Here is a 14,634-nt window from a genome sequence, read left to right as displayed (position 1 = left end):
AGCCAGTTTTTCAGAAGACTGTCATCCTAACAGCCTGCTGCTATCACCATATTTACGGTATATATATTTTTGTCAGGTTAATGCAAGCCATTTACACCTGGCAACTGGCGCAGTCCTTAGGAATCATGTGTAAGCTTCTACACCACTGGGTGTCATTTTGGTTTCTAGTAACACCAAGCCAAAATAGAATATCATGCTTAGAAACCTTTAGCAAAAGCATGTCACAGTCTTTCCTTACCTGCAGTCTAATTTGTTCCCTTGCTGCTTTGAATACAAATTTAGTCAATTAATTTCCCAGTGCAAAACAACCTTTTTGAGTAACTGGGATGATTCCTTTGTTATGTATAATTTCTCCTATCTGTTCTTTAGTTTAAAACTAAAAATAGACCACACTACTCAAGAATTGTGATTTAAATACAAACATAATATATATCAAAACATCTCGTTGTGTAGCAGTACAAATGTACCATCATATAAATATTTCTTGTTGCCTAGTCATCTTAAAATTTACACTGTAACATGCTACAAAAGGAGCTTTGCCATGGCAGGGAAACCTGATTTTGCCAAGATGCTTTAATGCCACGGAGTTCAGGGAACTGCAGGCAGGAAGAGGCAATGTCAATATCCTGGAGAGGACAAGATAAACATCAGGCCTTGAAGAAGATAAAGTTGGGAAGATATAGGAAAGGAATCGGCTGGTGCTTAAGGATCCTGACCCAATGAAACATAAGATATTTTAAAATGAAGGGGACTTTTCCTAGTAGGATGGAGTTCCAAGTTCAATTTTTACCTTTGCACTGTGCTTGTATCTCAAAAAGAAGTCAAAATACACATTACAGTATTGTTTCGTAAAAACAATACCTCCCAATTGCTTTCCACACTACTGACAACTTGTCCTAGACTCCAGGGCGTCAGCAAACTTTTTCAACAGGGAGCCGTCAACTGTCCCTCAGACCTTGTGGGGGGCTGGACTATATTTTTTTCGGGGGGGGGGGATGAATGAATTCCTATGCCCCACAAATAACCCAGAGATGCATTTTAAATAAAAGCACACATTCTACTCATGTAAAAACATGCTGATTCCTGGACCGTCTGTGGGCCGGATTTAGAAGACAATTGGGCTGCATCCGGCCCCCAGGCCTTAGTTTGCCTACCCATGTCCTAGAGCACTGCTGAACAGGATATACAGGTGTGTGTTTGTGTACACACACACACACACACACACACACACACACTTTCCCCTGCTAGATAACAGGATAATAGATTGAATCTCTCCGATCTAAATAAATCACTTATATGATTTCTTCAATGCATCGGAATTACAAATAATAATGATATCAACTCGCGGAGTTGTATAATTCAGAAATGGAAATAAATGAAGTAAAATAGTGTGGGGGTCCTCTTTATAAGCTGAAATTTTCGCTTATATCTTTTGCTATTATGTCTTGACTATAATTCTTTCATGTAGTTTATGTCTTAGCACTTGTTATTTCATTGGGTAAAATAAAGACACAATTTGATTTGATGCTGGAATAATGAGAATATAGATTATGAAACCTTGTTTCGTTTCTTTTCTTTTAGGTGAGAAGTCTATACAACACCAGAATCTAACAACACCAAAGTAAGATTTTTACAGCTGCTTTATTTTATGATGGTGGGGAATATGCTTAATCTCAAAGTGGGAATTTCCGGGCAAAATCTAGAAGTTGAATTGAAGTAGAAAGTAGAAAGAAGCTTTGCAGATTATATTTTTCTTCTCCTCAAATTATATCTAGAAACATTTTTGCACTTGTAGAATGGCTAGAATCCCTTATGAGAGAGTTTATTGGTTCCGTACGCTTTGCATGTTATGTTTTACCAAACCTTTACTAGTAATATCTATGGTGCTTCACAATAATGTATTGTAATTCATTTGCAAAATAAGATTGTTGTCAAAGACAAAGATAAAGCCTTCAGGTGTTTAAGACTCACATGATAAGGAGGAAGGCAGGAATGAGACTTTTGGCACCGCCTCCTGTGTTGCATCCCTATGATGGCCTTTACTGCCTTTCCACATGCTGGGAAAGTGAATATTTGCAATGAGATGCCTTATTTACTTTGAGGAAGCTTTCCATGTGATTTAGAATCCTGGAAGACAGACCTGCAATTTGTAAAGGCTGATGGGGCCAGTAACAGTGGGGGGCTAGACTAGCATGCTAATCACTACTTCCCCTGACATAATTGCAAAGGGGATTTGAGCACCCAAGCAGGTTTTTCAGTGGGGTGTATGGTGATGTTGTCAATGGAAACAGAGTTTAGCATTAAGAGTCATATCTGAAGGAGATGTGTGAAGTTTGGTTTTTGAAGATACTGCATTTGAGAAGGTGATGAAATGTCCAAGCAAAAATATCAGACAGGGAGTTGTATGTGTGAATCAACTTGAAGGAAAAAGTTCTGAGATCAAGTGATAAAACTCAGTTATCATCAGTGTAGAGGTGGTACTGAAGTCCATGGCTTGATGTGTTCATCCAGGATCCACGTGTAGACTCTAAAGAGAGATAGAGATTGCTAATGGACAGTTTTCACCCTGGAGACATGCAAGAAATGGGGTCCCCAAAAATCTAGCTTGGGACTGGTGCTTTTCAACAGGGTCGTGAATTATGTGGAGTTAGGGTTTAGCAGTGGCCAGGTTTGTGGATTATGTCAAATTATTCACGTAGTAGAAACAAAAAGAAATTGTGAAGACCTCAAAATGATTATTCATAAAAGTGGAGTGACTGGCCAAATGGCAAAAGTAGCTCATTGTAAGTGTGTGAACTGATGCTCAATACTATGCATGGAATCTTGGTTCTTGGAATAGTAGAATCTTAGTTTTCAAGGTGGCATCATCTTCTGACATTCAGCACTTGAGAATTATATGCATATTACCTTGCCCCTCCTACTCCCATGCCTACCTCTCCTAGCTTCATCTTCATTCATGCTCTGTGAACACACCAAATGTATACACAATAGCATTCACCAAAATGTACATTCAAATGCCACTTCCTTTATCTCCTCTGCAGAGGAAGCAATGAAGGAAACAGGAAAGGCATGCCAAAACACATTGTCCAGTCTAGCTTTATTTGGTCAACCTCAATAGTCCTTGGGCTTTGGGTAAGAGAGTTTCCGTATGTGAGGAGCAAGAAAAAACTTTAAGAAGGCATGAATGAGAAGTATTATTGCAAGGAGTTGAGGCCTTATGCATCAGGAAGCATGAACCCTTTTCTGGACTTTTTGTGGCTCATTATAACAGGACACAAACTGCTAAGTCCTTCAAGATAATTCTCAAAGAACCAAATAAAATGCAAAATGGCTCCATTGCCATGCTTAACAAATACATTATAGTGTTGTTAAATATCTTCAAAGTTAGAAATATTAAACATTTCATTTGAGCTCTTTCCAAGCTAAACACTGATATTAAAAATCCAAGATGATCTTAAGATTTAAAATAGCCTGTTGATCTTCCTACGGTGCTATGTTGGAGAAGCAGTTCCTAGATTTTCTTCCGTCAGGGTGGAACAGAGAGCAATTTGAAGGGGCTTCATAATATGAGCAGGCAAACAAATCCTGATGCAGAGGAAGATAGATTAATGGCAGGAGCAGTACAATAATGAAATCTACAAAAACAGGAGTGAGTTCATAAAGGGCCATAGACCTTTGATTGCTAGCGACAATCTATTTAACTGGGATGAGACCATGTGACCCATTTCAGCTGATGGCTAGACATCAATACACTTCAAAACAAGAAAAACCATTCTACTTAATCCAGGTTGAAGTACATATAATTTACAGGCTCTAAAAATGTTTGAAACGAATAGCTCTGATAATGCAGTGAAAGACAATGTGGACCTATGAATGGATAGAGTGTATAGTGAGGTGTGTCTCTGCTAGGGGTTTGTCCCCATATAGTTTGTCGTACATTTGTATTTGAAAGCAAGCAAGCCCATAATTACCTTTTGCAAACCATTGCAAGTCCTAATAATAACAACAAAAGTATTATTAACTGCTAACATTCATATACCACCTTTCGATTTAATTTCTACAGTGGTTTAAGGTAAAGGTAAAGGGACCCCTGACCATTAGGTCCAGTTGTGACCGACTCTGGGGTTGCGGCACTCATCTCACTTTATTGGCCAAGGGAGCCGGCGTACAGCTTCTGGGTCATGTGGCCAGCATGACAAACCTGCTTCTGGCGAACCAGAGCAGTGCATGGAAACGCCGTTTACCTTCCCGCCAGAGGTATTTATCTACTTGCATTTTGACGTGCTTTCGAACTACTAGGTTGGCAGGAGCAGGGACTGAGCAACAGGAGCTCACCCCGTTGCGGGGGATATGACCCCCATGCCATGTGATACCTTTTTTTTCCTGGTGGGTTAATTCCTTGTACACAAAATTTAGTAGTCAAACACTGAGTCTAAAATGTAGAGGGAATCCTGCGGATTCTCCCTCTATATTATTCTTTCTAGCTAAGCACTGTAGGCTCTCAAAGCAAAATATTACTTTGCTAACTCTGTTGTTTATCTCATCTCCCCTAGATGTATCTGGTTTAAGCATATTGTTGAATAAAGGAAATGATAACATTTTGAACTATTTTTCAATTTGATATCAGATCAGTAAACTTGTATTTCTATCTTGTTTCTTCCTTTGCTGATATTGGATTATGTGACCACCAGCGCACTTGTTTTGGTCCATGGCTGTACTTAGCTTGCATCTACTGCACAAAGTGCATTTTATGAACCTCAGCTTTTCACTGTCAACAGGAATATGTCCTTGACTTGACATGTAAGCAAAGCATGATCCTATATTTGTTTTATATTCCAGCTTCAAGTTAGATGCAAGTACCAGAGCCAAATATAAGAAGATAGTTAAAAGGAAGGAAAGTTGTTTTAGAAATGGTCTGAACCTTAAGATTAAAGGGGAAATGAATGTTCAGAATATTCGGTTTGGTTCTATTCCATCATCATCATCATCATCATCATCATCATCATACCCCACCCATATGACTGGGTCGCCCGAGGCATTTTAGACAACTTCCAGCATATATAAAAACATAATGAAACATTAAACATTAAAAACCTTCCCTATACAGGGCTGCTTCCAGATGTTTTTTAAAGATTGTATACAGTGGTGCCCCGCAAGACGAATGCCTCGCAAGACGAAAAACCCGCTAGACAAAAGGGTTTTCTGTTTTTCGATGCGCTTCGCAAGACGAATTTCCCTATGGGCTTGCTTTGCAAGACGAAAACGTCTTGCGAGTCTTGCGATTTTTTCCGCTTTCCCCCCTTTTTTTCTAAGCCGCTAAGCCGCTAATAGCCTTTTAGCCGCTAAACCGCTAAGCCTTTAATAGCCACTAAACTGCTAAACCGCTAATAGCGCTAATCCGCTAAGCCGCTAATAGGGTTGCTTCGCAAGACGAAAAAACCGCTAGACGAAGAGACTCGCGGAACGGATTATTTTCGTCTTGCGAGGCACCACTGTAATTTCTTATCTCCTTGGCTCAGGGTGTGGGGGTTGGTGGCTGTTGTATAGTTCCATACCCTCCAACATTTCTCTGATGAAAATAGGGACACCCAAAGAAAAGAGGGACATTCTGGGATCACATCAGAAACTGGGACATCTTCTGTAAATCCAGGACTGTCCCTGGAAAATAGGGGCACTTGGAGGGTCTGCAATGAAGCCAGTAGCAAAACTGCTGTTTGTCTTAATGAAGCATGAACAGCTTGGGTCAATAACATAAGGCAGAAAATCAAAAGTCCGAGAGAGAGAGAGAGAGAGAGAGAGAGAGAGAGAGAGATCTGAAAGTTGTAATTGCTCTCTTTCCTGGAAGCCATTACTTCTTCCAAGCAGACTTACAGCAATTTGCTTATTTATGGTAATGTGTATATTTACATTACTTGTGAGGGAAGTGGATGCTAATTATGGAGATCAAAGGCTATTGAAATAGTGAGAGTGGGGTGTCTCTGATTGTGTGCCTATCTAATGTTAGGTGGAGGGAACCACTGCCCTTAAAACAAAGGAGCTTGCTAATATATCAGCAGGTTTGTAGCTGATATCTACGATAGAAAGTTGCTAGTATTTTCCACAGAAACAACTTAACTTTCATAGCAAGTTAGCAAGTGAGTCTTCCTGTTTTCCGCAAATGACGTGATCTAATTACATACAGTTTTTAAAGATTAGTGCTACTTCTGTTGCAATATTTTTTCCTTGTTTGCTGTCCTTGTTGAACAGTGAGTTCAGTTATTGGGTAAAAAGAAAAGCTCCCATGACTTGTTTATCCACAATCACTGAAATCCTAGCAAAATGTGTTAATTTAACTCTGGATGCTTCCCCATAAGTAATATGTTCTCATTTTGCTGCCATCCTTACAATGAATCACCATTTTATCCAGCATGCAGGTATTCACTCTTACCATGGCAGTAATGACGTCATTTCCAAAATTGAATCTTCATGAAAGCCGACAAGGTTATAAAAACCGTCACTTATATAATAAGCTTCTCATTTTGCCTCCTTATAACAGCAGAAGAGAATTCTGTTGAGGTGGTTTCCTCGACCACAAGGGAATGCTAAGGCTGCCTATGATGTATTTCATTTTTCATAAAGATTTAAATCTCCAGATTTTGCCAAGGAAACAGATAAATCAGAAATGCCTAACCAGAGGGAGTGTGGATTGTATTCAAATTAAGATACAAAGGGAGTACCAGTTTTTGCAGGAGAGGTCTTTTGTGTTTTGTACAAATCCACTATGTCTAATTACTGACTTATCGTTGTGTGAGAGAGTATGGGAGCTTTGTTGTTGTTTTTTTAACGCACCAATCAGAGGCAGAGGCATCAATGAGAGTTTCAGCACAAATCCTACATGAGATAGGTAGTGTTGCATTAACAGAGACATGCCTTTTGTGGATCGCAAAGCACCATGTATGCTCGCATAACGAAACATAGCTTAAAGTTTAAACAATCATTTTAGAATAGCTAACAATATAGAAATCCATACCTTTTTTGCAGACCCAGTCAGAAGAATCTGGAGCAGAATCTAACCCTAACCCCTAGCCCCTAACCCCTAGCCCCTAACCCCTAGCCCCTAACCCCTAACCCCTAACCCCTAACTCCTAACTCCTAACTCCTAACCCCTAACCCCTAACCACTAACCCTGTGCATCTTTCACCCATGTGCCTCATATGCTCAGAGGAGAGTGGGAGCACTCACATTGGCCCAAACACCCTAGTACGTCCACATAGGGCTGTACTTGCGCAAAATCCAGCACACACAGATTCAGACTCCATGACCTGCTGACCATATTTAAACCAGGAAACCAAGCATATGAAAACAGCCTAAACATATTGTGCTTTCTGCCCATAGGATGTTTTTCAAAGGCTTCAGTGTGAAAGTCTGAAGAAGAAACAGAGAGGCAGGCATATGAGAATATTGAGGGAGGGAGGCACAAACTTGCTCCTCTTCATGTGCCTAGATTAGATTAGGAAGCCCTGTTATATTCTGTTGTTCAAACATACAATCGTTCTCCCTAACCCAAACCCTACATGCTGTATTCATTTTGGAAACATTGTACTTATATATTATATAGTTAATACTGTTTTGTTGTAAGATGCCCAGGAAATATTTATTGAAAAGCATTTTTATGTATTTAATAAATAAAACAAAGTCCCCTACAGGCTTGCTCAGTCACTGAGCTCATCTGAAGAGGCCTTCTTTTCGGTGTTGCATGGTCTTGAAAGCCATCTTGCAGCTACTTGGTAGGACCTTTAGCATGGTGGCACCTGTCTTGTGCCATGTGCCAGAAGTTTTTTGGTTTTAATATCAGCTAGAATTCACCCAAGCATTTTCAGATTACAGTCATACCTCGGGTTGCGAATGCTGCGGATTATGCGTTTTCGGGTTGCGGACCACGCTGAACCCGGAAGTACTGGAATGGGTTAGTTCCTTTCAGCACTCGCGCATGCGCAATAGCACAAAATGACATCACGCACATACACAGAAGCACCCAATCGTGTCACATGCATGCGCAGACGCGAACGCTGTGGGTTGCGAACTTGCCTCCCGCACGGATCACATTCGCAGCCCAAAGTATGACTGCAGAGACATTGATCACATATATTATTGGTCAGCTGTAGAATTTTTTGCAGGTTTTATATAGTTTTATTCTGTATAGTATGCATTTTATTATTTTGTATACACTGCTTAAGATTGTTTACAAGCATTTTTAATCCTTTTAGAAATGATCTGAGCAGGTTTATATATGGTATATACAGTGGTACCTTGGAAGTTGAACGGAATCTGTTCTGGAAGTCTGTTCAACTTCCAAAACATTTGGAAACCAAGGCACAGCTTCCGATTGGTGACAGGAAGCTCCTGCAGTCCCAAACACCAACACAGACGTACATAAAATACTCCACTAAATACAGTGGTACCTTGGGTTAAGTACTTAATTCGTTCCGGAGGTCCATTCTTAACCTGAAACTGTTCTTAACCTGAAGCACCACTTTAGCTAATGGGGCCTCCCGTTACCGCCACGCCGCCGCCGCACAATTTCTGTTCTCATCCTGAAACAAAGTTCTTAACCTGAGGTACTATTTCTGGGTTAGCAGAGTCTGTAACCTGAAGCATATGTAACCCGAGGTACCACTGTTTTCTGAATCTCTTTGAGTTGCTGAACAAATTTAGGAGAACACAGGTGAACAATAGAGAACACAGGTTCATATGCATGTGTCACCCCACGGATATGCCCAAATAGTGCGTACACATACACATACATGTTACTTTATGCATACCCTTGATACATGTGATATTTAACTCATGAGTCAGAAATATAAAGTGTACATAAGATTGGGTGTGTATACATATAGGAATGTGCTTGTGCATATCCCATTTAGATCCTATTTTAAATTTGTAAAGGAGGAACACGGCCTCAGGACCCTGCAGTGAATTCACAATTTGCCTGAATATGTGCAGAGTCCAACACCCCCAACCTCACCTTGCGAATCATTAAAGTAACTTTAACTTAACATTGGATCTAAACAAGAGCATGGTTTGCCCCGGGGGGGGAAGTGGTCTTCAAGGTGACACTGTCTGTCCAATATGTGCTGTAAACAAAATGAGCTGGAAATTATTTTCTTCCTCCCCCCCCAAAAAAAAATAAAAAAGTTAAGAATTAATGGAAGGCCGCTATACGCAGCTATTTTTAGAATGACATAGTCAAAGGCCTCGTTTGAGTGAACTGCGGTAAAAGCTTGCTGCCCGAGATGGCCCTAACTAGAGAAAAATTATGTGACATTTGGGACCTTGATGGGACATTTGCCCTTTTTGGTGTTAAAGTGGCTGTTTCTTTGGGGGAAAAAAGATTAAGAGACATCCTAAGAGTTCAGCAGAAGCCTTCATAATGACAAGTAATGATGCAACAAATGGAAGCAAAGCTAAATGACTGGAAATTTGATTACTTTCACAGCAGAAAGTTTCGCTAACAGTACATCAACAGTTTCCTCTTGCTTATGCCTTCCGTAGAAACAAGTCTTTATGTACTTCATATTGTATAGCGCTGAGTGAAAAAATATCCTGCCATTTTCATAACTCTACTGATGAGCTATGAAAGCGGGAGGTCATCCTTTAACCGCATTAGTGGGAGGCAGGCAAAAGTTTTTGAAAACCTTTTTGGAGTCAGGAATACCTTAGCAGTAAACGCATGGTCAGCAGAAGTGGGACTTAAATACTGTTCTTCATTTACAGAAATTTCCCCCAACAATTAGTGGCTACCTGGGCAGCCATCTTCTCCCACAATGCATTCTGGGAAGCTATGTTATAATATTTCCTGTTTGCAGAAGTTTTTAATATTTGATGAATTATATTGTATTTAAATCTTCTGTTGGACGCCGCCCAGAGTGGCTGGGGAGGCCCAGCTAGATGGGTGGGGTATAAATAAATGATGATGATGATGATGATGATGATGATGATGCATCTTTCCATTTTTGCCTTTAGCAAATTCCGCTGAAATACAGTGTAAATACTTCTGCTCATATTTTTACCTAACCACCTTAGTCCAAAATTTCCTACCATCCAGATTATGTGTTATGTTGGAAAGCTAAACTGTTTGTTGGACGAAATGCACATTTATGATGATGCTAAAAGAATGATGTTGCTGGACTACAACTCCCATCAGTTTTTTGCCTTGGGCATACTGGCTGGGGCTGATGGGAGTTGTAGTCTAAAGCAGCTAGAGAGCACCAGTTTGTGGAAGGCTGCTTTAGGACATCCAAAATCCTTTCTGGGCTTCTGTCCCTGCGTTGACTTGTTTTAAGTGTCTAGAGCAATTGACAGGAATTACATCTTCAGAAAACGGTGCCCCATGTGGAACTGTTTTAAATGTCAAAGAAACATCATCTGTGGAATTCCTGTCTGCTGATAGCCATTTTCATCCTGAAATCTGCCTTGTTAAATTAGCTACATTTGTAAAAGAAGGAACTGTTTGTTATGCCTTACCCCAAATTACAATACATCTGTAAATAGCAAAGCAACAACACAAGAAAACATAGGCTAACCAATTTATGTTCCACTTCTTGATTTCATTAAAAAGGTAATTTGGGATTAAGGAAAGTAATACACAAATGTTTTGTTACAGACTTTAATTTTCATATAATGGATACTTATTAGACAGAGAAATGTATCTTCTTTTTCAGAAAGTTGCCTTTTTCCTACCTCTGTTTCCCCAAAGACATTACAAGGTGCATGCAGATTATTCCGATTGCTCACACGGTAGGCAAGATAGCCAGTAAACATGTTGGCAACTTTGCAATTGGAAATTTACCGAAAAGTCCCAATAAGACAATGGTTTTTCAGACCACTGCTGCATGTGCACAAACCAACAAGAACACTTGGATTGGAAATAGCATTCAAACAGACACATAGTAGTGATAAATTATGTGGTCAAGTATTTTAAAACACTAGTTTATTGCAAAGATGGAGAACCTCAGGCCCAGGGGATAAACATCACCTTCCAGGTCTGACCTTTGGAATTCTTTGTAGGCCATGTTCCTTTCCCAAGCCTCATGTCCTCTTCACCTCCCCTTCTCCATACCCTTCTTAAGAACTTTTGCATGCCTGAAATGTGTCCTTGAACTGTGGTCATGGCACTTCCTTGCTTGGATAGGGAGGTGTGAGCACGTGCAGAAACTTCCAACTTTTCTATCCTTTGTTCTGTCCAGTTTCGCCTCTGGCACCATTCACTTCTGGTCTGCGACTCCCAGCAGGCTGACCATGAGGAAATGCTGTCCTCACCCCCCACCACCCGGTTTTATAGAACAATAACCAAAGAGCAGTACATTGGATCCAGCTGAATCTTTGCATTTGTGGAAGGGCCCCTTCTGTTGGTAAGAGGTGTTTCGGTCCAGTAGAGCAGGTTTCCTCAAACTCGCCCTCTAGATGTTTTTGGCCTACAACTCCCATGATCCCCTGCTAGCAAGACCAGTGATCAGGGATGATGGGAATTGTAGTCTCAAAACATCTGGAGGGCCAAGTTTGAGGTGGCCTGCAATAGAGGATTCCACGAACAGAAGTGAAGCAATTTCGACTTGCTATCAGGTGCAAGTAAGCAGAGGCAGAGCATTTGGCCACAATAAAATAACTGGAAATCAGTTGACCAAGTGGACAAGTTTTATTCCTTTCGTGAGCTTCATAATCTTTGTTCAAAAATGAGCCATTCAATGGGTCACATACTGATTCCAAACTGTGATCTCACTAAAGCTCAAGGAAGTCTTGGCAGATGTTACCTACGGGAAGCAAAAAGAGGCCAAAACACTGATGAAAGCAACTTTATATTAAAAAAAATCCTCATCAACGTCTTTCTCTAGGGATATCCCGTTTTATCAAAGCTGGCTGACTGAAGGACCTCAATCCAAATAGTACAGAAGAAGAGCTATTTTGACAAGACATTTCAGCACTTAACATCAAAGTTTCTACTCTTAACAAGCGTGACCTGGAATAATCTGATCTGAAGCATATAAAATCTCCAGGGTAGAACCAGTGATAAATGAAGTGAGTCAGAGAAAATTAAAATTAATGTGCACCTTTGTCCAAGGCTTGAGAAACAGGGGAAGACCCTGCTATATTCAGATAACTTTCCGTAAGGCCCAAATTAATCACCAATTTGCACTTCCGGAATCCCTATGCCCCGTGGATATATTAATTTGCTGATGTTGCCATGTTTCAAATACACAGAGAGATTGCGATCTTATGGCTGGTGTGCAAGTGACCTTTCCATACTTTGAAGAAACTTCTCACAACCTATTTAGTCACCTTGCCTTGTCTTTAGGGAATGCACATTATATATGAAATTGGTTTCTCGTCCTTTCTTCTTCTTCTGCCATTTCCTCCGATTCCTTGTTATATATCACCTCACTTATCTGCGAACCATTTGCAGCCATTTACCATTTGCTCTCCCTTGTTCTGCAGTGCAATTATGGCATGTTTCTTTTCCACGCTTATTGGAGAAAATGGACTACAAATGAAGTGAATGGATACACACATAAATAAAAATGAACTGAGCCTTTCTCCTTATCCCCCACCCAGTGTATATACTTGTTTCCTTCAATAGCATTCAGTACCCCCATGTTTTTTTTTTAAAAAAACCAATAATAATATATACCTGTAGTTGACAAGGTAGGTAAATGTTTTCATACTCAAGAGATACCCAACATCTAGTGACAGGACAGATGGCATATATGTAAGGTAAAGGGACCCCTGACTGTTAGGTCCAGTCGTGGACGACTCTGGGGTTGTGGCGCTCATCTCGCTTTATTGGCCAAGGCAGCTGGCGTACAGCTTCTGGGTCATGTCGCCAGCATGACTAAGCCGCTTCTGGCGAACCAGAGCAGCGCACGGAAACGCCGTTTACCTTCCCGCAGGAGTGGTACCTATTTGACTACTTGCACTTTGATGTGCTTTTGAACTGCTAGGTTGGCAGGAACAGGGACTGAGCAACAGGAGCTCACCCCATTGAGGGGATTCGAACCACCAACCTTCTGATCGGCAAGCCTTAGGCTTTGTGGTTTAGACCACAGCGTCGTATGTAGGGTGATGTTTTTTCATCATATATCATTTCTGGTGCTTTTAAGTGCAATTTTCCTCTCTGTATTTCCTCCCAGTCTTCAGGTCAGGCATCTTAACAGAGACATACTTCTCTTGGGTTGGGAGTAAACTTTGCTCTCCCCTTTTCAGTTCCACCACCCAATTTGCCGCCAGCAATTCAGTGTTGCTATACAGTTGCTTAATTTTGCACGCTTTTACTATGTCAGGTAGGATAATTACTAACAAACACTTACCACACAGCAAGTTACCACAGTGTACTCATTTGGAATGCTGGTCAGCTGTGGTGGCCTTTATCTACAGAAGCGTGGAAACTGGTTTTCTGTTCCCCAGCCATGATTGTGTATGATAGGAAGGAAGCACATTGTTGCCCATATACTGATCTAATATATAAGGTGAACTTCTATCATCCTCAGTGTTTTATGGAAAAGTTTGAAGTAAAGGAGACACTGACAGCATGCTTAGCTCTGTACCCCAAAAGTGCCAATAGCCATGGACCCAAGAAGAGTCCAAAAATGCAGATGCAGGTATATGCATTGTATGTGTGTGTATCCCCAGAGAGTAACAGTACGTAGCATAGCACTCAATTTATGTACCATTAGTCCCAAGGCCATCTTACCCATAGGCGCTAGGGGTGCAGGGCACCCGGGCGCTGGGCTCTCAGGGGCACCAGGCTGAGAGTCCGGGGCCCGAGAGTTGAGTCCGGGGAAGAGCCCGCCCGTCGGTCGGAGTGCTGTGGTGGGCTCTGCTGCTGCGAGTGGCTCTGCACCGTGAGTTCGGGGGCGAACGAGCCAGCAAGATGCTGAGGCGGCCGGCCAGCTCTGCCCTCCTGCACACCTGGGACTGGGCAACCTGGGGGGGGGGGATCTTTGCATCCCAGCACTGCATATGCTTAAGACAGCCCTGATTAGTCCTATGCATAGTTTCCTAGGAATAAACTCTGCTGCTTAGGCACAACTTGTGAAACACACTGAGCTTTCAGGGAACATTTTCAGACAGCTGAAATGTAACAATGCACTTTTAATTAAAGATGCAAACATTCTTGCCAAGAAATGTTACCATTTCAACTGCTAGAAAGAAGTGGGAACCGCATCAAAGAAAGGGAAAGAAGTATCCCACCTCTGTTGTTCTTTCTTTGACTTCCTCTGTGCTAATCTGTCTCAATCAAACTTAAACACCTGATCATCACCATGTTCACTTGCCAGATCAAGAAGAATTGGCTGCTTACCTTTGCACTCTGGCAGATGACATACGTAATTGTTCCTGCACTAAAACAAAAACAAAAACCTAGAGCTGCAGTCCCCAGTAAGCCCACTCCACCTTATCACTGATCATTTTGCCAAGTGGAAAGGATAATGTTATCACACTTGCACACCTGATCAGATACTGGGAAAGCAAAGGAGCATAGCATTCATCACATGGTGTGGCAATAAAGATGACAAGCTTACCAAATGGTTACGTGTAACAGCAGTCTGCATTCAGCACTGTCTAATGAAACGGAGATCTACAGCCAGTTTCAGTCTGGCAGGG

The 14,634-nt window shown here is 41.2% G+C and overlaps 1 protein-coding gene across 27 annotated transcripts in view; it reads left to right on the top strand.

The window, feature by feature from the left end:
• PTPRD (protein tyrosine phosphatase receptor type D) overlaps nucleotides 1-14,634 on the top strand; it is a 1,185,728-nt gene that overhangs the window by 713,808 nt on the left and 457,286 nt on the right. For all 27 annotated transcript variants that reach the window (XM_081176033.1, XM_081176022.1, XM_081176026.1 and 24 more), the window contains one exon: nucleotides 1,582-1,621. The gene's annotated coding sequence lies outside the window, so the exon portion shown is untranslated. The remainder of the gene's footprint in view (nucleotides 1-1,581; nucleotides 1,622-14,634) is intronic.

This window comes from Podarcis bocagei (assembly GCF_964188305.1).
Source record: "Podarcis bocagei genome assembly, chromosome: 17".
NCBI lineage: Eukaryota > Metazoa > Chordata > Lepidosauria > Squamata > Lacertidae > Podarcis > Podarcis bocagei.
Note: the sequence above shows the minus strand (reverse complement) of the source record. Positions and strands in the feature narration are given on the sequence as shown.